This window comes from Dendrobates tinctorius, unplaced genomic scaffold, assembly GCF_039654945.1.
Source record: "Dendrobates tinctorius isolate UK_male_01 unplaced genomic scaffold, ASM3965494v1 ptg000246l, whole genome shotgun sequence".
NCBI lineage: Eukaryota > Metazoa > Chordata > Amphibia > Anura > Dendrobatidae > Dendrobates > Dendrobates tinctorius.
Window position 1 is genome coordinate 5,789,226 of NW_027361913.1, and position 27,696 is coordinate 5,816,921.

The 27,696-nt window shown below is 44.8% G+C and overlaps 1 protein-coding gene and 1 long non-coding RNA gene across 5 annotated transcripts in view; both read right to left on the bottom strand.

Annotated features, from left to right (window-relative positions):
- Positions 1-27,696, bottom strand: part of KCND3 (potassium voltage-gated channel subfamily D member 3) — a 749,684-nt gene that overhangs the window by 347,545 nt on the left and 374,443 nt on the right. The window lies entirely within an intron of this gene.
- On the bottom strand, positions 4,365-27,321 carry LOC141063189 (uncharacterized). 2 transcript variants are annotated; one of them, XR_012224833.1, is made up of 3 exons: positions 27,166-27,321; positions 27,017-27,060; positions 4,365-4,444 (listed from the first exon to the last, which is right to left on the bottom strand). It is a non-coding gene; the product is annotated as an uncharacterized lncRNA (long non-coding RNA). The 2 variants fall into 2 exon arrangements; XR_012224832.1 differs by lacking the exon at positions 4,365-4,444 and adding an exon at positions 26,740-26,877.

Consider the following 27,696-nt stretch of genomic DNA (forward strand, 5'->3'; position numbering starts at 1 on the left):
AACTGATGTCTTTTAAACAGCGCTAAAACTAGAGATTTTTGATTGTCTTGCTAAAACAATCAGTTTTGAAGGAATCTTCCAAACAACCCAGATGTTAAAGGGATTTTCTGCATGTTTTTAAAGTTTAGGGAAGTTTCTAAAAGAAACAAGCCATACTTACCACCAGAATCCAGTCCTTCTCCGATGCTGCCGTTTCGATATTCTCAGCTAGATCAGAAGTAATAACACCCTGTCCACAAGTAACCCGAGGTGACTGCTCGGCTGCGGGCATAGATAGCACGTAACTAAAGAAAATTATTGTAGTCGGTGCTCAAGTTGGATATCCAGCCCATCAAATAGTAAAATGAGACTTGGCACTCAATTGTGGAAGAAGTTTGATTCCTTTTATTGTGCATCCAGAAAAAAATGAATGTTGAACGTTTTTGGTCCATCTCAGAACCTTCATCAGAATATTTCCATAGCGCAAACTTGGAAGAATATCCTTAGATATAAAATTCAAGCTGTGAAGCAAGTAGTCCGGAAGTGGTGTTCAAATGGATGTACTATAACAACTAGAATGACACGTCTGATTAGAGTGGGTCCAGAAGCAGGGTTCTTCTTTGGATCTGAGGGGGCGGCCAGAGCAGGTAGTAAGCACATCTGAGATTGAAAAAGAATTGCCAGTGAATACTGCTTGTGTGCCCCGGTCCGTGGTGCAGAGGAACACTACTCAGGGAGGACGAGGTAGTGACTGATGGTCAAGATATCATTGCTTCCACGTTGGTGGAGACTATAAGGCAGTAGCTTAGCTGGAGTCGAGGATGGATTGCAGTGGTAAGAGGCTACTTACTTTACTTTAGCCAGGAATATAAGCGTGGCACTATCAAGAAATCACTCTAGTACACTGTACAACAGAGGTATAACCAATGAAGGTGTACTATATACAATGACTCACAAACAGCAGTCAAAATGAAATACATGTAGAAGGAAAACAAGTGGCACTCACCAACATTTAAAATCCATATTCTTAAATTTCTCAATCTGTAAATGGACTGTTTTATTGAAGATCAGAAGGCTGGCTGTAGAATCAAACTACACACGCGTCGTCCACGCCAATGATGGTGGCGGTGCAAAATTTTAAACAGGAGGCAGGTTGCTAAAAAATCAGTGACCTGCCATTGAAACACCGGATGCAGATGAAGGGGCCAGACCAGGAAGACAATACCCACAGTCCATGGTGCACTGAAATATCATTAGAAGAAACATTCATACACTGACGGACGAGAACATCGGATTGGATTTCTTCACTAAAGGAATCAATTTAAAAAGTTTATAGCATCTTTATGGCCATGCCTTGACTTTATATTGCTAAAGATAACCAGAAGAAATACATGAATACATTGGATGTTTCCTATGAAATTTCAGCTATTTCCCTTTTTTCATACATGATAACTTGTAAGCAACAGTTTTGAAAGTTTTGTAACCTACATCTAATATATTCATGAAGTAAAAACTCAGATCACAAGAGCCACATGTGCTTTGTTAACTTTGCTATCTTTTGCAAAGTAATTAGGAAATGATTGTTAGTGAGGGGAAAAAAATACTCATATTTAACATCTGCCTGCAGATAAAACTATAAACCTTTTCTGAAAACAGATTACGGTACATGTTCAGCCAAAATTACTTTATTCCAATTTACTTTCATGATTTTTTTATACTGTTTTTGATCCCTTTTATTTCCTTTTTCTTTTTGAACTCAGAATAGCATTCAGTGTATAACGAAGTAAAGGTCCCACAATAATTAAATATTGAATCTCCATACTTGAACAATGGTCCAAAATCCTACTAGATGCGCAAAAATTGTAAGGTCTGTGTTATATTTTTATTAAATAGGAATATTCAGGGTTCACACAGGAAAAAGTGCATTTAATCAGCAAAGCCTATTACTACCCACAATGGTCCTTTAACAAAAACCTCACTTTTTGCTTGTGACTATCACCAATCTGGGGTTTCCACAGCGGCATAAAAAAGTCAAGTTGAAAATTTTATATGAGAGTGAACGGAAAAAATAGTTGAAAAGTAACTAACACCAACGTGGAGTTGACGTTTTTATATAATAATACACCCCATATTGGTGACTTTTTAAAATATACTGCAATAACAAAAAAATTCAGAAGCAACCCCAATGTACCCTGAAGGGGCCCAACTTTCTAAAAATGTCAGGAATGAGCTTCAGGGTCTAGTGATCTTGGCATGCAAAGTGGGATCTCACAATCCTCCGCAGCCATTCTTGCAGTGAAAGGCCGAGATATCGTGAATGGTATAGTAATCGCTGTAAAGATGTTACCGTTCGGCAACAGTTTAAGAAAGTGCAAGATCTCACTCTTTTACTGTGAGAGTGACCATGAACGAGTGGGGGATCTGGGTTCCCACAGAAAGGAAATTCGGACCTGAATTTGCTAGAAATTTGTGCCCGTTTGCTAGAAGGCGGGCCCTATTAAAGGACATTGGAGCTTCTTTAAAAAGGTTTTGAGACAATAAGACTGGAAAGAAATGGGTTAATCTGTGCTACCATCAAAGTAGAATAACGAATGTAGAATCCATATGTAAGTTGTTTAATCATCAACGAAACGTCTTCATCAGGAAAAACCACGATCACTTTAAAAAGGTTTTGTCACTAGATTATATTTAAAGAGGTAAACGATCTGTGGCTGCTCACTGTAATAGTATATTTAAAAAGCAGCCCCAGTCCAGATTGTAGATATGTACTTTAAGTATTTTTTTCTTGTTCACAGGCATAGAAAATTTTCCACTTGGATTTTTGTTGACCTTGCTACTTGCTTCCTGCCAATTACACATGGAGAAGAGGGTTTGCCAACTAAATGACAATGAAAGAATTAAGCCAAATGTGTATGCTGGCTCAGTGGTTAGCACAGTTGATTTGCAGCATTGAGGTTCTGGGTACAAATCACACCAAGGACAAGATTTGCAAGGAGTTTGTATGTTCTCTCCGTGTTTGCGTGGGTTTCCTCCAGGTTCTCAGGTTTCCTCCCACATTCCAAAGACAGGGAATATAGACTGTGAGCCCCAATGGGGACAGTTATGATAATGTATATAAAGCCCTGCTGTATTAATGGTGCTATATAAAGAGAGATAAATTAATAATTACATGTGCTAGAGTTCAGTCCAAAAAGGGCTTTGCAATAGAAATAGGGAGAAGACACAAGTGAAGAACAGATACCATCATCTTTCCCATAGACATATATGTTGAGATCACTTGGCTAAGGATGTGATTATGTAAGGGGTGTGATGCTCCACTCCCTTTCCTCATGTTGATATTGTGTATAATTACATATATTCTGTTGCTGCTATGTATATATGCAGTATCTCAAGTGCAGTATCTCAAGGTGGACACTAGATGGGGGTACAATAGTGTACATAGTTTACATAGGAGTAGCCAACTGTGGATGAGTTGGAGGGTTTTCCTTTTTCTAGTTAATAGGGCCCAGAGCCCATACAGGGCAGTTAACTCTGCAATGTTGGGAAGTGGGAAGCCCAGCCATTCAAGGCCCTTGGGCCAGAAGTACAGCAATAGTGACACACAGGTCTCTCTAAGATGTGGCAGCTTACTACATGGGCAGATGCCCTCATGTCTGGGGTGAAACGGACAAGGGAACTCCAGAACATAGTGAAGCTGAACAGGGAGGATGCTGCAATACCGGTCGAGACGGGATGACCTGGGTACAAACTGAAGGACATAGGTAAGAGCACAGGGAAGGTAAAGAATGTGGACTGTACAGATGCTGTAACTGATGTGGACGTGCTGCGATTGAAAACCAGTAAAATTCTACGTTTAAATTTGGAATTGGACTTTGTCTCTTTATGTGCCAGATAAAAGGAAGAAGTGCTTCTGCGATTAAGGGAGGTTTCTGAGAACCAGGCAAGTGAGACAGTGAGACTGTGTGTATATGGTGCGGGTGGCCAGGGTGCGCTGAAGCAGACACCTTTGTGGGTCATGACTACGACCCTGGCTGCTGCACACACTGGCTTAATGAGCTTGTTAGAGTTTGTAAACAGTCCTATACACTGTCCTATAGTGCTATAGATTTTCAGGCCAAAAGTAGTTCCTTCGGTTTGCAATGAATATATTCACAAGAAACTAATTTCTTTGGGAAAAGTTTGCTGAACCTGTCAAAATGGACTTTCAAAAGTATCAATCATATTTATATGGAGTCTGTCAAGCAGGAAAGGAGCACTTGAAAATGCAATAGCATGAGTTTTTGTGATAGTTGTGCCACCTCCATAAAAATTCTCTGCATACAGTATATGATACATTATAACTTTATTTTCTACATAATACTAGAGTGGACAGATATTACCATCCTATGTGTAAGCTCAGCTCACTTTGTATTTTGGTAGTTTTTTGCTCTGTAGTTCTTCATGAAAGCTTCTCCACAGATTTTTACTAAAACAAAGTGCAGAAAAAAAGATCATAAAAACTTCAAAGCGTGAACTGGGCCTAAGAAAGGATAAACATATTACAAAAACATGAGCGCTACAAGGACTTCATAGTAACAATAAAAAGCCTTGCCTACAGGAAAAAGCATTTGATATCGGTCTCCGTACAGCAATTGTATAAAGAGGAGAATATCAGTGAGTCCTCGCCAACATTACATCAAAGATCTGCCCTCCGTAGTATGTAGTATGTAGCAAAGCTAAGAACAGAATATGTGCCCCACAAAAAGCCCAAATTGATTTAAGGCCACTTTACATTTAGCGATGCACCAGTGATCCCGACCAAGATACCACCCGGTCAGGATCGCTGGTGCATCACTAAATGGTTGCTAGTGAGCTGCCACACAGGCAGATCTCACAGCAATGCAGCAGCGGTCAGCGGTCGTTACTTACCTTTCAGACGCGGCGATCCTGACGTCCTCCCGTCCGCGTCCACGCGTCGCTCGTCGGCACCAGCAGGAAGCGCCCGACGAGAAATGGAGCTGCGCAATCTCACGCGATCAGCGATGGACAGCGGGGGAGCCAGTCAGAGATAAGTATCACACATAGCGATATCGCTGCTGCGTCACCAAATCGGTGATGCTTTAGCGATATTGTTAGCGATATCGCTATGTGTAAAACCCCCTTTACTTTCAATGAGAAAAAGAATGAGCAGAATTCACAATTTTTTTTCCCTTTTAATTTAATAATTGACCTCTTTAATTTTATTGACCCTAAACAGGAGTCGTGGAGGAAGTCTTGACGCATTACTTCGGTAACTGACTGAATTAAGCAGACCTGTCTGTGTTAGCATTTTTCACAAACTCCCATGAAACCCAGTGCAAACTGCCTGAACTGGTAATGACAAGTGTACACAATTACAGGAAGAGTGGAAACTCTGAAAGATCTTTTGCAGTTTATCTGATGAAGTTCCTTGTGTTGCCCTCGGTGTGTATACCATAGCTGTAAACACCGCCAGCGCTCATCTGCCAGACCCCTGACACACACAACTGGCGTGTCCAAATAAGGTTACAATGAGCTCACCCTTTATGCTCGGAGCGAACATACGCTGTGTAGTGTTGAGGGCCAGGCACGTCAAGCTTCCTGGATGGCCGTCATGTGGCCTCGGAAGGGTTACTTACTGCACTTTCTATCTCACAGAAAATCTGGTAATTAAAGCCGTTCGATGGGAACAGTAAAAGTTAAACCTGGAGATAAATTTTCAGTAGGTTGTCAGAAAACTTTGAGAATCATCTGTATGTGTCTTCAAAGCACAGTTCAGCTTGTTCTCTGCTGTTCGCTGGGTTTTATGAGGTGAGCTGCATTGCATTTGAAAAAAATAGAAATGGATGTACTGCCAAAAATCACATGTGCAACCATTTTTATAAGCTTGGAGATTTGTAAACTGTTAGTTGCTGTGTGCTTATATTTTACTACTATTCCGAATACAGCATGTTATGGGAAATAAAACAAGGTCCTTGCTCAAGTCAAGGCTCACGGCCTGCAGTTACGGTCTATACTGCTCATACTGCTTTTTGTAATTTTTCCATAACTATATTCAGCCTCTTAAAGGGCTTTTTAGACACATACTTCATTTCAGAAAGAGTTTTCAGTAAAGGCCCTGTCACACTAAGCGAGATCGCTAGCGAGATCGCTGCTGAGTCACTAGAACTGTGACGTTATAGCGATCTTACCAGCGAGATCGCTGTGTGTGACAGTGACCAGCCCCCCTGCCGGGTATCGCTGATCGTGCCCGAAATGTCTGGACATTTCTTTGGTCGCTCATGTCCCGCTGAGTCGCTTGTATCGTCACGTTTGACACCTAGCCTAACGACCTCGTTAGCGACTCAGAAGCAAGACAAGGCGGGGATTAGCGTTCCCGTTTCCAAGCCTACCTCGGCTCCGATTGGTGGTCACTACAGCATCCTAATTGGCGGGCTTCCTTTTAAAAGAAGCTAACAAAGTAGCGCTTCAGTTCTTTGTTCCTGACCCGGGTGTGTCCAAGTTGAGATCCTGTTTTTGTCCAACGGCTGCGACTCCATTTTGGATCATCTGCTTTTCCATCTTCGTTGCTTCTCTAGCCAGTTAATGGTAGGTATTTTTTGAATGAAATGGAGCGCTAGTACGTCACCTTCTTTTAAATGCACGGCCAATCAGGACGCGGTAGCGTCCACCATTCAGAGCTGAGAGGGGGTGAGAAAGGGAGCGCAATCCACGCCTGTGTAAATACAGCGTCACACAGTACATCCCTCATCGAGGTGTGAATCTTCAATGGAACATGCAATGTGACAGGGTCCCAACGACCACCGACATCGTTACAAAGGTCGCTATGACACGCTAGATCGTTGCTCCGTCGTTGGGTAGATTGGACTGTCTGACATCTCAATAGCGATCACATAGCGATGCGGCAACGATCCCTGTCGTGTCGTATCGCTGTCGGGATCGTTATAGCGTCGCTAGGTGTGACGGGACCTTTAGACTCCTTATTATCAGAGGTAGGACTACAATGACAGGTAACACAGCTGATAACACAGGATCCACTAATCACAATAGGCACAGTCATAGCTGGCCACGCTTCTCCTCTCATCGCAATCACTTTTGCACATGTTCATTAAATACTTCAGTACAAAAAATAGGGTTAAAGTCAGGTCATTGTGGCTATGTACATATGTTTTTTCCTGAAACCACTGGAAGTTAGAGTCTAAAATAACCCCTCATTGACCAGTGTGAAAATGCCCAAATGTCTATTTTTCATTTTTAATGCAGATTTAACACAAAAACCTGATTGAAACAATAGATCATTTTCTGATGGCTTCCTTTCAATATAATCTTCAGGGCATTTTCTTTCATAGCTATGGTCAGGAGTCATGCAAAAAAGTATATGTTATCAGCTGGGACCAACTGCTTTGATTATTAAATTTACCTGTGTCACAGTGTGAATGATCACCAATACCATTAATGTGCACAATATGTATTACGATATGTACTGTATCTTTATGTTCACACTAACAGCTAATATCAATTGCATGAATGATTTGTGCTGAGCTTGCGTTATAGTGTGGACTTTTATTGATATTGTTTTTAGTTTTTTTTCATTATATTTATCGTGCCACATTTTCGGCATGCATTGCCAGCAATAGTGCTAAGGTAATTGGTATATACATATTATTATAGTGCAGAGATATATCTTTTATTAAATTGCATTCTATGTGAAATTATCACACCAACGAGGGTGTTTTTTTTATTTCTTGCAGCTTTCCTCTAAATATTTTTCCTTCTATATCCTTGGAAGTGGGAATAGCACAGTATTCACATTTATTTTTAATACAAGATCATATTCTATTAAGTGTCCTCAGCATAAGCATATGACAAGTTCTCACTTTCGCATCTTTTCTCTAGGGTTAACGGGAAGTCTTTCTTTAAGAAAAGGATGCAATATTTCTTTTAATACTGTTGATTTAAAGGCGACACCATGATTGTGTGTCGTCTTTCTAGTTGTCTATAAGGGATACAAAAAGGAGGGTAAAACGATTCCAAGAAACCAAGGGAGAATAATGAATGAATTTATCATTGTTCGAATTCTGCACCTTAAGGGCAGTCTGGCACCAAAATAGCATTCATGAGCTAAATGGAACGCAGGACCAAAAATAGCTTTCTAATCTTATAAACACTCAGTGGGTATAGATCTCAGCCTGATAATTTGATTAATGTTTCACACACTGCTGCTTTTTGTAAGGAGGCCATACAGATCCAGGCAAGGCAAACTGTGATTCAAGGTGACATCACCGAGTATTTAATATAGTGATTTTTTTACAGTATGAAGACTCATGTTATGAGCCAGCAAGTAGCAGATTTGCCAGATTACAATACAGTGGAGTTTAGTCACTTTCATTTATACTTTTTCCTGCTGCCTATTCTGGATGACATTGACTTTAGGCAACTCGATGGAGGTCAAAGTTCATTAACGGTTATGTTCATTTCCCCCTTTACTTAAATTGATATTTTCTCTCTTGCACTTTTAAAACTTATTTAAGTTCAGCCATGTTCCTTTGTGATTGTTAGTTGTGTTAAAATTGCCCTTATCTGTCTAGATCATATTGTCAGAATTTTATATTATATCATAACATGAATATGCAGTATTATTCTTGTTAGGATTAGTGGAACGCACCAAATAAGAAATAAAGTGAAGGCCGGAGTAAGAGTCGGGTCCTCCCCACCACCCAGGCGTGGGTGGAGGCCGGCATGACAATGGGGGGTGAGGACAGGGGATATTTGATTAGGGGCGGTTTTGTGGGGGCCATTTTTAAGCCAGGGGTGGGACTTACCATTTCCCGCTCTCCCTGGTAGAAATCGGTCCCTCCATCATCATCATGGCTGAGGTTGACCAGCTACTGGAGAGCCTGAGGGCTGCTGCCACATCGCAGCCTCAAGGATGGCTGGAGGAACAGATCGCTGGCATTTTGAGAATGTCGGGTCCAGCGGGTGAGCCCCCTGCACATGAGCAGCGTCCTCACCGCGCGAGGCCTCCGGAGAGGCTGTCACCCAACGTCAGCCCTCAGACTCGGTGGAGGTGCGAGAGCCCCTCTAGGGACCCTCAAGGCGGGCACCAATAAATTCACTCGCCAGCCGGCCCCAGCCTGGGAGGAATCCTATAGCCGAGCCGGGTCAATCAGCGGTGGTGCTTAGGCCTTCAGCGTGTGGTGGCCAGGGGGAGAAGCCTACACGCACCATGCATCCTGGGAATTCTGACATCAGAGGGGGACACCGCTGTGTCGCTCCAGCATCGTGGTCTGCTGCGACGCCTACGGGAACAAGAGGGGGCCGTGGACTCACACCTGCCGCAGGTGCATCGCAGTCAGACGGGGCGGTGTCAGCCCTCGCTTTAGCACCAGCGGGCTGCCGTACCGCTTCAGGGGGGCCAGGAAGGACGCATGAGACCGGAGCTCAGGGGGCCGCGGACGCCAGGCTGAGTGCTGCGGACGGTTCAGCACAGGTTCTGCTTGTTGGTCCAGTACAGCGATCTGGGGTTTCTCCTTCCAAGTCGGTCCGCTCGCCTGGGGAACCTGCAAGCTCTGGTGTGCTGTCTTCTGGTGTGGGGCCTCCGGATGTCGGGACAGACGGTCGTCAGGAGTCCATTCTGCCGGCTAGAGGGGTCACAGCCCCCTTGCAGCCTGGTGAGTATAGATCCATGTTTTGTTTGTCTCAACAGTTGCAGGTGTCCCCTGTCCCAGTTGTAAGTCATGGTATTGGGGCAGAGGGCAGGGGTTTGAGTGATTCGGGGACTGATTTGAATGCGTCTGTAGGGGAAGTGTTGTCAAGTGTGCGGGATTTGCTTGGTCGGTTGGAAAGGGGGGTGGCAGCGCCGGGGCATTTAGCGGCGTGGATGGCTCCATTATCCGGGGGGGCTTTTTGTCCTAACAGGACAGTTGTAGGTTCAGTTAGCCTTCCTGCACCAGTGTCTGTGTCTGTACAGATGGAAAAAGAAAAGGAGTGCCAGATCCATTTGGATGATAGGGCTCATGGGGAGGTGTATGTCTGTTTTGAGGGACGATTGGGGGCACACTTAAAGAAGGAAGTGTAGGAAAAGATACGGAAGGATGAATATGTGGAGATTTTTTCCTTGCTTCCTTTGGAGAAATTTAATTTAGACAAGGGGAAAAAGGATGAGAGTAAGAAGGACGAAGAGAAGCGCAGGTGGTGTTTGATCCCTCAAACGTTTGTTAATTGGCTTCAGGCTTTTGCCATATTGGCGGGCGTTATTGGGGAGAAGGCGCCAGAGTGTTGTTCCCCCTCTTTTGTTACATGGATTCCATCGGGGAAGCTCACAGGTGTTATGGCAGTCAGGCTTGGCTCTGTTACGATGAGCAGTTTCGGCAGCGTAAGGCGACAAGGCCGGCAATTCGGTGGGATCAGAAGGACATAGGCCTGTGGTTAAAGATCACGGCAGTGAATAGACCTAGTAATTCCTTTCAAGGTGGGGCCGGATATTCCGGCCACGCCAACAGTCAATCGTCCACTTCGGGGTCTGGAGGTCAGGCGGGGGGTCACAAGTCAGGTTTGTGTTGGCAGTTCAACGACTGTCATGGTAGGTTTGGGGCCAATTATAAGTTCAAGCACCTCTGCTCCCATTGCAACGGGGCCTCACACGGGGCTGCAAAATGCTTTAAGAAAGGAAATCCCAAGTCAGGGGAGGCTAATTCTCAAGGGGGAGACTCTGGTGAACTTAGCAAAGATGGTCCCTTATCTAAATAGGTACCCGGTTAAGGATAAGGCGGCATTGTTGCTTTCTGGTTTTACAGTTGGTTTTAAAATTCCCCCTCCGCCTTTTGTTATTCCTCGGGTTCTCAACAATCTGCATTCTGCGATGCTTCATAGGGATGTGGTTGCGGAGATTAGGAAAAGAAGTTGCTCTGGGCCGCATGGCAGGTCCTTTTAATTCCCCTCCATTTGAAGACCTAGTGGTTTCGCCATTGGGAGTGGTGCCCAAGAAGGAGCTGAATAAATTTTGGCTCATACATCATCTATCTTTCCCTAGGGGAATGTCAATAAATGATGGTATCGATCCAGAACTTTGTTCGGTGGTTTACACATCTTTCGATGAAGCGGCAAGGTGGGTTAGGGCATGTGGCAAAGGGGCTCTTATGGCAATGACGGACATTGAATCTGCCTTTCGTTTGCTGCTGGTTCACACAGAGAGCTCAAAATTGTTAGGTTGTTTTTGGAATGGGGAGTTTTGTCGATCGTTGTTTGCCTATGGGCTGTTCCCTGTTGTGTGCATATTTTGAGGTGTTTAGTTCTTTTTTGGAATGGGTAGTGCGCGATGTTTCTGACTTTGATTCGGTCATCCATTATTTGGATGACTTTCTATGCGTAGGCCCAGGTGAGTTTGGTGTGCCATTGGCCCCAGAAAAGATGGAAGGCCCGAGTACTTGTCTGCGTTTTCTGGGTATTGTTATCCACTCCATCAAGTGGGAATTCCATTTACCTGTAGAAAAAGTAATTGCTTTATGACATGAGGTGGCAAGGGCGAGGCGTTTAAAGAAATTGACTTTGAGGGACCTACAGTCTAGAGTAGAGCGACTTTTGCTTTTTTAGGGTCGAGTTTCGTTTCATGAAACCCGACTTTTCCAAAAGTTGGGTCGAGAAAAATCGGCCAACTATAGGGAAAAGTCGGGGGTCCGACCGAAACACGAAACCCAATGTAAGTCAATGGGGAATTAAAGTCGGCAGTGAGAGGAGGACAGGAAACACACCTACAGTTCCCATTTGAATGCCAAAAGCATCAATTCTTCTTACTTAAGCTTGTCAACCTTAACTTCATAATACTAGTTACGCACTGAAAAATGGGGGTTATTTGGCTAAAGTTGTGGGGGGGTAGGGCTGGCTCCAGGTTTTCATGTGCCCTGGGCAAAAGAGCGCCCCTTTAACACATACCACAACTCATGATGCTCCAATACGGCAGAGAAATAGCGGTATAGTACAATGAAAAATACTTCACTTTTTACATCTCATGACGAGGCCCATCTATTTCTCAATACAGAATCATTGGTCCCATATAATGTTTGAAACAGTATATGATGAGCTCCACATAATGCTACAGTATATGTTGGTCCCCATGGATGAAGCTCCACTGTCTTATGGGCCCAAATAATGCTCCAAACATAATGGGCCCCATTTCTAATGCTCTAGTGTATAATGGGCCCTGTAAATGCTGCTCCAGTGTCTGATGTCCACCTTTGGAATGTTCTAGTGTATGGTGGGCCCCATCTATCATTCTCCAGAGTATAGTGCTCCCCAAAAATTGCTGTCCCAACACTGAAAACAATGAAATAAGTCTCCTCACTAGGGAATCCCTGTACTAGTCTGGACTCCTCGTCGTCCCCATCTTTCATCTCACTGCACAGTATTTCAACCTTGCAAGTGCTGTGATCCTGAGCAAGCAGGGGGGGCCCACTCGTTGGCGGCGGCACTGGCACAGGGCCCCTGATAGTACGGTGGTGTGTCTGACGGCGGGTGTGCCGAACCTGCACTTTCATCTGCAGCTTCCTCTTTGTCACCGTGTAAGATGGAGCTGTATATGGGAAGGGTAACCTGAGTTTCATCAGGGTCAGATTCAGGCCATGTAGCGTGCGAGGGGAATGTAGTGGTCTGAGTCAATGTACCAGCAGATTCATCGAGCAGTGGCTGGGCATCAGTGCACTTGTGTCGCCCCCAGGAGTACGGTCACCACAGTGGCACATGCTTGGGAGCAACGAAGGATCTCTCTAACAGGTTAACTTATTGGGCGGCGTTATTCCCATGAGTCACGACCCTCCAAACAGCGTTCATGAAGGCAAAGTGTTTGTTTTACGTGGGCAGTATGGTTGCAAAGCTGAACCTTAAAGGAATGTCCAGAAGAGCGCCACCAGGAGTGGAGCCTACGGCGTAATTTGACTCAACATGGGCAACCTCAACAATCCAGCCACAAAAAAGATGCACACATTGCAAGCTTAATTCCGTTAACGAACGAGACTCCATCATGCCCCGCGGTCCGAGTCCGGCTTACTAGAGGGACACGCGAGGCTCTGGCACGTGAGATTGGCCAATAACTGGTGTGTCATGCCCTTACATGTCCGTGGCTGCATGTGCGCTACACTGAAAAGGCCAGTGTTTGTCGCTTACAGGTGCAGATAACCCGCTGAACAACTTTAGTGATGGGGATCTGGGATTACAATTATTACCCGCGAACAATGATTTCCCAGTAAGTGCAGGTCAACCGCAGTTCCGGAATTAGGCCTAACCGTCATTCCTGAAAAAATGAAAAACTTACGTGTGCAAACCACAGGTGCTGTAGCTTGCTTAACAGCTCGCCAGCCGTTCTCAGGCCCAGTATGGATTACACGTGATTGCACAAAGGTGAGAAAGGGTACCGTATCCCCGGATAACATGTATGGATAGCATAGTGTACACATTCAAAATATATGTCTATAGATCAGGAGGCAGGCTCAAACGGTGTCAGGCCCAGTATGGATTACACGTGATTGCACAAAGGTGAGAAAGTACCGTATCCCCGGATAACATGTATGGATAGCATAGTGTACACATTCAAAATATATGTCTATAGATCAGGAGGCAGGCTCAGACGGTGTCAGGCCCAGTATGGATTACACGTGATTGCACAAAGGTGAGAAAAGGTACCGTATCCCCGGATAACATGTATGGATAGCATAGTGTACACATTCAAAATATATGTCTATAGATCAGGAGGCAGGCTCAGACGGTGTCAGGCCCAGTATGGATTTGACGGCCCAGACTACACAGCGGAGGAGCAGGGAGAGGGAAAAATTGCAAATGCTGGGGCCCTGCCCAAGCAAGAGGGGCCCACTCGTGGGCGTCGGTACAGGCACTGGGCCCCTCATAGTACAGCGGTGAGTCTGCTGGCGGGTGTGCACCACCACCGTCAGAGACACTTGATTGCACTATGAAGGACCCTGTGCCAGTGCCAGCTCCCAAGAGTCGGCCTACCCACCTGTCCAGGGCAACGGCACTCGCACGGTTTCGTGCACTAGGTGGTGACCCCGGCCATGGGGGGGGAGGCAGCACAGTTAGGGAGTTTTAGAAAGTGGCATATGTTGATGTTGGACATTCAGCTGATGCAAAAGGCGAAATTGTTCAAGTCCCAGGAAGAGGAGGACCAAAGCAAGCCATTTTTCTGTCACCCTATGTGTCATCAGGGGAAGGTGGGACAAAATACTTGGAAACCCATGCATGGTTCATTTTAATGAAGGTTAGATCATCCACATTTTGGGTTGACAGACGGGTCCTTTTTTCTGTCAGGATTGATCCAGCTGCACTGAAGACTCTTTCCGATAGCACACTTGCAGCTGGGCAAGCGAGCTCCTGTAAGGCATATTGTGCCAATTCAGGCCAGGTGTCCAGTTTAGCGGCCCAATAGTCAAAGGGGAATGACCTGTGTGGGAGAACATCGATATGGGAGGAAAAGTAGTTTGTAACCATAGTTGACAACTGCTGTCTCCTGTCACTTTCCATCGATGCAGTATTACCAGTTGTGTGAGCGGTACTTGAAAAATCAGTCCACAACATTGTCATGAAATCCCTGTCTCCAACGCCACTTCTGCTGTGTGTACCACGAACACCTCTGCCAAGCTGCCCCCGGCCTGTACGGCTCGTGTGAGAAACATCACCGCTGCTGTGTGCTGGGAATGCCTCAACCAACCGGTTTACCAGAGTTGCTTGTTTATTAGCCAATATTAGGTCAAGGTTCTCGTGTGGCATGATGTTTTGTAATTTGCCTTTATAGCATGGATCCAGGATGCTGGCCAACCAGTAGTCATCATTGTTCATCATTTTGGCAATGCGGGGGTCCCTTTTTAGGATCTGCAAGGCATAATCTGACATGTGGGCCAATGTTCCCGGTGTCAATGATGCACTGCGAGTGCTGGTTGGAGGAGCACTTTTTGGCAAATCCACATCCCTCCAGTCACGCACAAACCCTGTACCAGACCTTGCCACGCCAACATTTTCACTTGCCCCACGAGATGCATCCTCCTCCCCTAAGTAATCATCCCCATCATCATCCTCCTCATCCTCTTCTTCCTCCACCTCGTCCAGGAGAGGTCCCTGAGCAGACAATGGCTGAATGTCATCAAGGATTCCCTCCTCCTCTTCCTCCTCGTCAACATTGGCTGCAGACGCCTGCTCCTTAAGGTGCATCAAAGTTTGCATGAGCAGACGCATAAGTGGGATGCTCATGCTTAGGATGGCGTCGTCTGCGCTTACCAGCCGTGTGCATTCCTCAAAACACTGAAGGACTTTACAGAGGTCTTTCAGCTTCGACCACTGCACACCTGTCTACTCCATGTCTGCTCTCAAAGTGCCTGGCCGTGTATCCTCCCACAAATGCATTATGGCCTGCCTCTGCTCGCACAGCCACTCAACCATGTGCAGGGTGGAGATCCACCTTGTTGCAATGTCGATGAGGCGGTGGTTGGGAAGGTGGAGCAATCGCTGCAGCTTCTGCATACGAATGGAGTGTACAGGCGACCGGCGGATGTGCGCGCACAGTCTTCGCACCTTCTGGAGCAGGGCTGTTAACTCCGGATAATTGTTGAGGAAGCACTGCACCACCAGGTTCAAGGTGTGAGCCAAGCAAGGTATGTGGCTGAGTTTTGAAAGGGCTATGGCTGCCACAAAATTCCGGCCGTTATCACTAACTACCTTGCCTGCCTCAAGATGTATACTGCCCAGCCATGACTCAGTTTGTCGCTGAAAGTACTCGGCCAGCACCTCCGCGGTGTGTCTGTCGCCCAAACACATCATCTGCAACACAGCCTGCTGACGCTTTCCACTAGCTGCTCGATAGGGGGACACCTCGTGTGCAACAGTGGCAGCTGCAGATGGAGTGCTCGTACGACTGCGCTCTGTGGACGAGCTTTCGCTTCTGGAGGAGGAGGAGGAGGGTCGAATGCCTACAGCCAACTGTTTCCTATACCGTGGGCTAGGCAGCACTGTCCCACCACCGCTGTCCCCTGTGGACTCTGCATCCACCACATTAACCCAGTGCACAGTGATGGTCACGTAACGGCCCTGGCCATGCCGACTGGACCATTCATCAGTTGTGAGGTGCACCTTTCCACTCACTGACTGCATGAGTGCATGGACAATGCGGTCTTTCACATGATGGTGGAGGGCTGGGATGGCTTTGCGAGAGAAGAAGTGGCGACTGGGTAGGTCATAGCGTGGTACTGCATAGGCCATGAGTTCGCGGAAAGCTGCGCTTTCCAACAACCAATAGGGCATCATCTCTAACGAGATTAGTTTGGCAATGTGGGCGTTCAAACCCAGTGTACGCGGATGAGAGACTGAGTACTTTCTTGACCTACTCAGTCTCTGGGAGGGTGAGCTGGACTTGAGAGCTGCATATGGTGGAACTAGCGGTGGACAGGGCAGACTGAGAGAGGGTTGATGATGGTGATGGAGTTGGTGTTCTTTCTGATGGCCTAGATTCAGTCTTTCGTTGATATAACAGTGGGATTCCCTGACTGCTTTGGCCTTGCAACGACACCTCAACATTTGCTGCTGTGCTAACCAGTGGTCTTACAGTGGGGGAAACAATGTAGCGTTGCTGACAATATTGTGCTCTGACTGAATGTACCAGCAGAATCATCTATCAGTGGCTGTGCATCAGTGCACTCCATGTCAGATTCATCTTGGCCTGGGTAATTCACCATTGCACTTGATAACCCAGGCATGTATGTGAAAACAGCTCCATGGAGTAATCAGTTGTATGGCCTGCGTCATCCTTCAATCTTGGTTGGGGTGAAGGACACAAGGAAAGGTGTGGTTCATGAACATGACCCTCCAATGATGACTCAGTGCTTTTATTTGTTACAACTTCAGAAGAGGAGGCGATAGAGCTGGAGGCTGAGTCAGCAATGTAAGCCAAAACTTTTTCCTGATGCTCTGGCTTTAAAAGCGGTTTGCCAACACCTAGAAAACTAAGCCTTCGAGGCTTTGTGGAGCCAGATGATGACGCAGGCTCAACACCTCCTGCATTCGGTCCTATTTTGCTTTTGCCACTACCATCAGATCCACCACCAACACCATCATTACCAGCTGGCAACCCCCGCCCAATTCCACCGCCTCTTCCACCAGCCTTCCTCATTTTTGGTAAAAATGTACACAAAATCCCACAAACTATATAGTAATGTAAAACAAGGTACAAGGTGTATATAGGACAGGGGAGACCTCGAATTTATGAACACACTTGTGGACACTGTTGGATTGTGTGAGGCCCAGTTAATATCACACCGCTATGTCACAGGCTCAATGTCGTAGGTGTGAAAAATGTCACTATAGGACAGGGGAGATGTAGAATTTCTGAACACACTTGTGGACACTGTTGGATTGTGTGAGGCCCAGTTAATATCACACCGCTATGTCACAGGCTCAATGTCGTAGGTGTGAAAAATGTCACTATAGGACAGGGGAGATGTAGAATTTCTGAACACACTTGTGGACACTGTTGTGTGAGGCCCAGTTAATATCACACCGTTATGTCACAGGCTCAATGTCGCAGGTGTGAAAAATGTCACTATCGGACAGGGGAGAAGTAGAATTTCTGAACACACTTGTGGACACTGTTGTGTGAGGCCAGTTAATATCACACCGCTATGTCACAGGCTCAATGTCGTAGGTGTGAAAAATGTCACTATAGGACAGGGGAGATGTAGAATTTCTGAACACACTTGTGGACACTGTTGGATTGTGTGAGGCCCAGTGAATATCACACCGCTATGTCACAGGCAGAAATTGGCTAGTGTATGACAAACTGCAAGGTGTATATAGAATTCTGCAGAATAGGAATCTCCCTAGAGTGTAGGTCTGTAAGAACGGAACATGTCCTCGACTTATTCTTACAGAGTGACACACAGATAGCTTCGCTGTGGCCGTGATAACAGCCGTTACATGGCACTGAGAGAGGAGCGTGCACGTACACCACTGTCCGGTGTCCGTAAAATTGTCACCTCCGTGTTTTTTAAGTATACGAACTGACACACGCTGTCTCTCTATAGTTTTGAATGTGATCAAACAGCAAATATACTTAACTGTTTGAAAAGCAGACAAAACTAGAAGGTGTAGGTCTGTAAGAACGGAACATGTCCTCGACTTATTCTTACAGAGTGACACACAGATAGCTTCGCTGTGGCCGTGATAACAGCCGTTACACGGTACTGAGAGAGGAGCGTGCACGTACACCGCTGTCCGGTGTCCATAAAATTGTCAAGCTCCGTGTTTTTTAAGTATACGGACTGACACACACTGTCTCTCTCTAGTTTTGAATGTGATCAAACAGCAAATATACTTAACTGTTTGAAAAACAGACAAAACTAGAAGGTGTAGGTCTGTAAGAACGGAACATGTCCTCGACTTATTCTTACAGAGTGACACACAGATAGCTTCGCTGTGGCCGTGATAACGGCCGTTACACGGTACTGTGTGAGGAGCGTACACCGCTGTATGGTGTGAAAAAATGCACGCTCGGTACCTCACCAGGACAAAAAAAAAATTTGGATTGCTTTTAAAAAAGCAGTTTGCAGAGCAGTGGGAAAACAGCAATGCAGCTATCAGGAAGTCTTATAAGGCAGCCTAACAACCAACACAGCTGATCCAGCAAAATATAGCCTCCACTTGCACTGCACACACAGTGACTGGTGTGTTGTTCAGGCAAAATCGCTAGCAGCAGAAGTAGTTTTTGGTGTCTTCTTCCCTGCCTAACGCTCTCCCTACAGAATCAGCAGCAGCAGCAGCTCTCCCTATTCTGATATCAGCATGAGTAACATGGCGGTCGGCGTGCACGCCCTTTTATACCCCCTGTGACGCCCCCCAAAGCAAGCCAATCACTTGCATGCCCTTCTCAAAGATGGTGGTGACCTCTGCCTATGTCATCACGTTGCCCACAGTGTCCGTGAATCCTGATTGGCTGAAAAAGGGCGGAAAACAAACTTTTGAAACGCGACTTTGGCGCTAAAGTCGCCGAGCTCGTGGCCGACCTCACCCTAGGGTCGGGTTTCGTTTCATGAAACCCGACTTTACCAAAAGTCGGCGACTTTTGAAATTTTTTGACCCGTTTCGCTCAACTCTACTACAGTCATTGCTTGGAAAATTGAACTTTGCCTGTCGCATCATCCCGATGGGACGAGTTTTTTCTCGACGTTTGGCTGGTGCTACGGCAGGCGTTCGGTGCCACATCATTTTGTCCGGCTTTCAGCTGATCACAGGGCTGACCTGGCAGTTTGGCATTCCTTTTTGGAGCAGTACAATGGTCATTCCTTGCTCATGGAGGAGACGGTGGACAATAATGTTTTGGAGTTGCTTACAGATGCGGCTGGCGGTGTCGGTTTTGTTGCTTATTTCAAGGGGCAATGGTGCTCGGCGAGGTGGCCGGCTGACTGGGTTTCATCTGGTTTAGTCCGGAATGTCGCTCTATTGGAGATGTTTCCAATGTTGGTGGCTGTCAATTTATGGAAGGATGAGTTTCAGAATAGGCGGGTCCATTTCCATTGCAACAATAAGGGGGTGGTGTGTGCCATTAGCAGCATTTCAGCATCCTCGCCTCCGGTGGTTCAGGTGCTTCGCCAGTTGGTTTTGTCCTGTTTGTCTGTAAACTCTCGGTAACAGCGATTCATGATCCTGGGGTTAAGAATGAGATTGCTGACTCTCTCTCTCGTTCACAGTGGGACCGTTTTCATGTGTTGGCGCCCGAGGCAGAATCCAAGGGTCTGGAATGCCCAGAAGCACTCTGGAGCGTGGTATCCGTGCCGCCGATTCCTTAATTAGGGCTTCGCTAGCCCCCAAGACCTGGGCTGTGTATCAGGCGGTTTGGGACTCTTGGGAAGGTTTGCTGGAGGGTAATTCTGGTCCGGTGCCACCTGATCATCAAGTGGGCACCTTGCTGTCATGGTTAGGACATGGGTCCTTGGCAGGTTGGTCTTCGGCGAAGGTCTCGTGCATTATGGCCGCCTTTGCTTTTGGTTTTAGATTGCGGGGCGAACTGGATTTGACAAAATTGTTCTTAGTCAGACAGGCAGTAAAAGGCTTGAGAAGAAATAAGAACCAAGGTGATATGAGGCGCCCGGTCACGTTTGGACTTTTGGAAAGGTTGGGGGAGGTTTTGGAATATTGTTGTAATTCCTTTTTTGAGGTATGTCTTTTTAGGTTGGCTTTTTCATTGGCATTCTTTGGGTTGCTTAGGGTGGGGGAACTGGTTGCGCCTAATAAATTTTTGTGTGGGGGTCTTTTTTGCCAGGGACGTGGTCCACACTGAGCGTGAGGTGGAATTTTGGTTACGAAGGTCTAAAACAGATCAAGAAGGCAAGGGCACGTTGGTTCTTTTGGGCCCAGTTAAGGATTCTTTACTGTGTCCGGTGGCTTGTTTATTGCATTTTCGTTCCTTACGGCCCAGTCCGGATGGTCCGTTGTTATGTCACGATGATTGTTCCTTTTTGTCCAGGTATCAGTTTACCGCCATTTTCAGGCATGCTTTGCGAGAGTTGGGTTTGGATGAATCACATTTTGCTGCTCATTCCTTTCGTATCGGGGTGGCAACTGAGGCAGCGGTAGGTGGGGTTGGAGCTGAAGCAGTTCAGTGTATTGGCAGATGGTGGTCGAGGTATTTTTGGGGTTATGTCAGGCCTGAGGAGGCGTGTTCAAGCGCGGGTCAGTAATGTTTACTTTCCTTGATGTTCGATTGTAATTTTGATGAGGATGTCTGTTTTTTCCACTTATAGGTCCCACCCCATTGCTTGTTTGGATATTCAGGCATTCGTACGTCCATAGGGGAGAGTTGCGGGCCTATGTGAGGAAGGAAGGCAGGCAGCTCGGTTTGCCCAGGAGTGCAGCAGTCGTCAGGTGGCTTGGCTTTTGGGGGATGACTTGGTGCAGAGTGAGGCGTGAGTTCCAGAACAGCGCTCAGTTGGACAAGGCTACCCACATCTTGGTTCTTCATGTGGTTGGTAACGATTTGGGGGTCAGGCCTTTTAGAGAATTGGTCAGGGATGTGAAACATGATTTACTGCTGTTGTGGGTGTCTTATCCTGGGATTACCATTGTTTGGTCTGAGATTGTGCCGCGAAAGTGTTGGCAATATGCCAGGTCCGTGGAAAAACTTAACAAGGCTAGGATCAAGGTTAACAGAATGGTTTCTGTGTTTGTTATTAGGAATTGGGGTCAGGTGGTCAGACATTTTGATTTGGAGAAAGGGGTTGATCTGAATGGAGAGGGTAGTGATATTTGGTTTACAGGATGGCATTGAAAGGGCCATGGCTTTTCTTTGTGGTGGGGTCTTGGGCCTTTGAGGTGTTCAAAGGCCCACGTTGTGGCGGTTGGGGGGAGTCCTTGGAGTTGGTTTAAAAATTGGTACGGGGATCCATAGGAATTTTGGTTTCCTCCATTTGGAATCAAATCTATTTTGGATCTGCTGAAATGGGGTGGGGAAGTCAGCTAAGTGGTCAAATCCCCCAGGATGGGTGGAGTGAACATTGGTATACTTGTGGTTATGGTGCTCCCGAGCCAGTGGGGTAACGGTTGGGGGTAATACAATTTGGTGGTTGTTCACTTCATATTTGGTATTTACCAGATTTTCGGAGCTTCAAGGACTCCTCCCAGCTAGTTTAAAGAAAATGTTATTTATTGAGAGTTCTTTTATTATGTTGTTATTTAAATACATAAAAGGCTGCTGTGTCCAAAATTATTCCAAAGATAAATCTGTGGTCAGTTTGCTTTATTTGAGGGTTCAGTCTGGGAGGTTGGGGCATGTTTTATCCCCTGCAAGAATTCACCAGTACCAGTGTCATAAAAAGGTGCGTTCGCAACCAGGGATCCACCGTGTGGTGATGAAGGAACCGCAGCTAGCACAATGGCGGAGCAAGGCTATGAGAAAACACTTTAAGCACACTGAGTTAAATGTCACTCAGTGTGCACAGAGTGCAAAGTACCAAGCTCTGTTACACCACAGAGCGTTACTATGAAGCAATGCACAAAGGACTATACCTTGTTAGACTGTACAAGAGTATAGAAAATAAAATTCTAATTGAGGTCCCTATAACTTAACCCCCCCAGGAAAGACTAAGCTTGTGGTTGACCCTGCTGTGACACACGGTTGTGCTTTCTGCACATGCGCCTGAGGACGCCCGGTGCAGATGCTAAGTTCAAGCGGCAGCTCCCACCCTACACTGCCTGTCTAAAAAACACTTGCAGTGCTATTAGCGGCACACGTGAACACAAGGTGGTAAAGTAGCGACCAACACACCAAATACACATGATACTAGCACAAAGGCGTGTGCTCCAGAGGACCTATTATACATACAGGTCAAGTCCAGACAGACAGGACCTTGCCTGTAGACCAATCAGAAGCTGCCACATAATCAGAGAAAGTGATGTCTGAGCACCAATGAGAAGGCGCCACATCCCGGACATGCTCAGGAGGATGAAATCTGCACTTTGACTTCAGAGTACAACGCTGCATATGTAAACCAGTAGTCACCATAGGCTTAGCTGGAGAGCCAGCAGCAACTACATGTGCAGCGTGAGCCTGGGCAAGGTGCTGGGCCTGGAGTCTGTGCTGAGCCATCATCCCAGCAGCTGAGAGCCAGAATGGGAGACCACAGCACCAGACAAAGCCTGGGATCTATCCCGTGCAGTGGAAAAATCCCAATGCCTAACAATTCTGCTTTCAAAATTAGGCTCTGTTCACATATACATTGAGGCTTTCATTCATAGCAGAAGCCATAAAACAGCCATTAGAGCGAACATTACAGCAAAGGGGACTATAGAGGCTTACACTTCACTGTAAGGATTGCCTGAAAAGAAGCAGCTGGGATCTAAAGCCTGAGTGTGAAGAGAAGCATGACATCAGAGACAGCAAGAGACAAGTGGCCATTTGTGAGGACACATGCCACAGAAACTGAATATGTGGCATGAGCATGCAAGTTGCTAAACAAAAGCTACTGTACAAGAGGTGACTGTGAGAAGGAATCATAACCACCTCCGAGATTATGTTTGTGTGAAGTAAGTGCTGCTGATGCATTTGCAAGCAGATAGTGACAAGTCTGAGCAATGTGTTGCCAGTTTTGTTTTAGCTCATTGTAACATCTGTCTACCTATGTCAACTCTTAAAGAGAACCTGTATCTTTCAAACTTGTTGCCTCCCAGTGAGTAAAATTCACTTGAACTGTTGCTATGTCCATTTGCTTTACTTTCGCCATCCCTAAGTGGGGAAACCACTCTTTCCAATAAGGGCTAGTGTATTCATACCATTTAAAGGGCCACATCTCATCATCTGGTGCACCAGTTGAAAGACTTACTACACTTATCAGAGGCAGAATTGAAGAGCTACCTACATTTCAAACTATTAAAGCTGCTGGCACAGCAAATCGGGAAAACAATTATTCATGGAATGATCCAACCGAAATATTTTAGTAATCAGCAAATGAACACATTGCATTGCTTTTCTGTGCATAAGGTTAAACAGGAACAAATTAACTGTTTTTTTGCCAGACGGTCTTTAGGAATTTCAAGCTTCAGGTTTTCTCAGCAGGCAGCTATGTGTATCTCTTGTCTTGTAGGGAAAGCTTATTGGAAACCACAGATGCAGCTATTTAGCAGTGAATTGCTCCAGCCTCTAGGTAGCATTTGGACTGATCACATCCCAGCATGCTTCCCCCCATAAACAGCAGGAAGGCATCCCATGATGCTGAAAGAATGAAGACAGAAGATCCTATTACAGCCAAGGCACACCTGTTTCAGCGCACGGCGTGCCGTTATACAGGCTGCTCCAAAACTCCCTTTGTAACGCAGCTGAAGCTTTATACATTATTCATTTCCATAGCTTGGCTACGGCTAAATGAGTACGTGATAAGAGATCATTCTTGTCACTGGGATAAAATGATGTTAATTACTGGTCAGCAGGTTGATTATGGCCGCACATATTCAGAAGCAGTTTGTGTATGTCATTTCACCCAGCCAAGGATTTCCAAAGGAGGGGACCAGTTTAATAAAAAATCATAACATAATTAAAGACAATTTAAAGAACGGATTTCGAAATAGTTTCATGCACAATCGCAAAAAGTGACCTTTAGGCGTAGTACCCCGTTCCCATACCGAAAACCGCCGCATAAGTTCATAGATGCAATCCCACCACTTTGCCCCCAACTATGCCAACAATTTTGAAACACATCCAGTGTGAAGCAGACCCTTGTTACAGAAAATATGGCGTCCTTTACAATTTAATGCTTAACACAAATAATATTGGCGCAGTTTTTGATTTCTAAGAAACATTGGTCTGTGATAAAGGCTTCCATTACGAGATGTTCTAGCCACCACATATGATTACACTTAGACAAAAGAATCACTCACGTAAAGACTGAAGATAGATGAGGTTCATTGGGTCACTTGGGATAAGGTGGATTTTCGGAAAGACCAGGTTATGATAATGTTCTGACCCTCAGGGAATTTGACTGTTCTCCTATTTTGGGCCAGGAACCGAGGATCCTACGGGCATGTCAGAATCAGAATGATCCTCTCTTGCTACATTGCTTCCTGAGGCACGATCAATGTGTATTGGGTGTCATTGACCATCTCCTTAATTCAAGCTTAGCAATAACGGAGCTATTATTTTTATAGTAGCTACTGAAAGTGGGACTTTCATCTGAGGAGGACATAGGCACACAAGATGTTTCGAGCATAATGTATATTTGCAAATATATCTTTGACCAGTGGAGTCTATACCTAAATAAATCACAGAACTGTTATCGTGAGGCCAGGATACAAGTATCGCTGTCATATCATTCGCCAACTGCCAGGTATTTGTAGCCGATACTAAATAAATGGGTGTGCTATTAGAAAAGTAAAGTAATGTGGCTACAAAGTGCTGTTTTCTTCCATCTCTGGTGAAGTAATGGCCACTTCTTACGTCACCTCTGGTTGGCATTAAAAGAACTCTGTCATTACTTTTTTGCTATTCCATCTGAGAATCTGAGAGAACCATGATGTAGGGGCAGAGAACCTTATTTCAGAGATGTATCACTTACTGGGCTGCTTACTGCAGTTTTGATTAAAGATGATTTTATCTGCTCCAGTTCTAGCAGTTCTCTAAATGCTGATCTCTGTATAAGCTATATGCTGAGCACGATATAACCCCAGGTTAACTAGTCCTCTAATCATAATCTCCTACTGATAAAACTGATTTTATGTAAACTACTCCAAGCAGCCCAGTAAGTGACACATTTATGGAATCAGGGTCTCTGACTCTATATTATGCTCTTCTCAGATTAATTAGTGAAAACCTGGTGACAGATTCCCCTTAAACATGGGGTGAAGCTGGGCTGCCAGGGACTTTACAGGGATTTAAAATTGTATTCCTAATGATGACTCATGCAGGGAAAAGATACCTCCTGTTTCTACATAGAGCCTACATAGAGGATTCAGCTAGTCTGTTTTTAATCATGTGATGTCATAGATATAATGAAAGGAGAAGAATTATCTGGGTAGAAGAGCAGAATGAGCAATTGTGCAAGTACAAAGTGCTATATAATATGATGATTGCAATATAGTAAAAGCATAAAAACGTTGATGCTAGAGTATTGGCATACAGCACACAAAGTGAACATATACTAAAAGTACAGCTGTAACACACTGTAAGCATATGCTTAATTAGGAGACGTCTCTTGAGACATGTAACATCCAGTCATGTATATATAATTATTTAATAAACATTTTTCAGATTTCCATATATATCATGCATTTACTAAATTTAACTAGTAAACATCACTTCTTGATCTATGGTGCCAGGCAGCGCTGATCCTGGGTGTGTGTGACTTATGTGGTAGCAGAAGGCACATCCGCCATCGCTGTTGGGCACTTTGAGGATTTTTCATATCTGAATAACATTATTATTCAGGGATTGCATTGTATTATATTGGATTGCTTTATGTCTGGAGATGATATTTGGCTTTTCTATGTTGATGATATTACTTGAGCATTGAATGGGGGTATTTACTCAGGCATTGTATTGTAATAGTTACTTGGGTCTGCTGGTTGACCTTGTTAGCTTGAATAAATGTCTATTTTTACTACATACTATGGAAGTCATTTTTCATTAAGTCATTTTAGTACTAATATATTCTTCATAAGTACCAACATCCTTCATTCAAATGTCAAGTCTCATCTTCACGACCGTATTGACATGGCAATGTGAACAAATCCTGTCTCATTTATGAACAGAAATCAAAATGACATACTAAGGTCTTGATTTACATTATTTGTTTCCTAGGGTCAATCTCTCTGCCAATTTTCTTTTAACTCTTCCTTTCACGGACTCCATCTATGATTGACTTTGTAGGAGCCATTCCATCAATGTACAACTCAATCATAATTATTTTTTTAACGATCTCAGTCTTAAGATTTAAAAAAATACTGGTATGTATTTCTTAGAGGAAAAGGTTGCGCGCCACTCCGAGGGAATGGGGTGCACGAATAGGATACCACTCTAAAATATTTAAAGAAAAATTCGGCACTCTCAAATGTGTGATGCAAAAATCATAGATAAGATTTTATTAACAAATTATCCACTGTAGACAAAAAAGTTGACATTTCGACCAATTCCTTCATCAGAACTATACAAAATATACAAAACAAAATATATATCAGTATGATACATAAGTATTAGGTGTTCATACATAAAAAAACATAAGTTTATACCAATGGAAAGAGAAAATTAAAATAAAAATTGAAAGCACAATATAAATGAAATACAGAAGCCAGCTTTGAATAATCAATTTGTACCAACACAGGGATGGTAACACATCCTATATCACAGAGAAATGTGAATATCGCCGCTAATTCTACCTGTAGAACATAGAATAATGACATTAGTATAGGATTATACGAATACAGTATCTACTAATTATAGAAAATGAAAGTGAAAATAGATGCCGGCTATAGAATAATAGGAAGAGGTAAAGATAAAAAACATACGCTATCATACCTTGTCTTCAGTGTTTGTGGACAGCAAGAACAAGTTAGAGCTAGCTAGAAGAAAACATATGGTCTATCAGTATGGTAAGGGATTTACACATAGTCACATATAGCAGCGGCTCACAGCATACAGTCCCCTAACTGGGAGATCGGACTCACCAAATGGCGTCACATACTGGTACGCTAGGGAGAATAGCACAAAAGTGCTGGAGGGAGTAGCGACATCTGTGTGCAGTCAGGATATATTTTTATATGTGCGGTATGACCGCATGTAAAGCGCGTATGGTGACATGTAACTGCGAGACCAGAAGTCCCGGATGGTGTGACATTACCGGAAGTGATGCAGGGCCATCCAGGAGGAAAAAGCTTCCTCCGTGTAAAGCATACACAGCGTTACTGTGCCGCCAGACTACGAATGGATAAACGTCACCGAAAGTGACGTCACGGGCCCCTGTAAATGCACAGAGGTTCATATATATATTTTTTTATGTTTATTTGTTAGAGTTCTGATGAAGGCCCAAGAATTGGTCGAAACATCAACGTTTTTGCCTACAGTGGATAATTTGTTAATAAAACCTTATCTATGATTTTTGCATCACACATTTGGCAGTGCAGAATTTTTCTTTAAATGTATTTCTTGGAAGTTAAAACTGCAAAAATCAAGATTTTCAAGAACTATAAAAGGATACA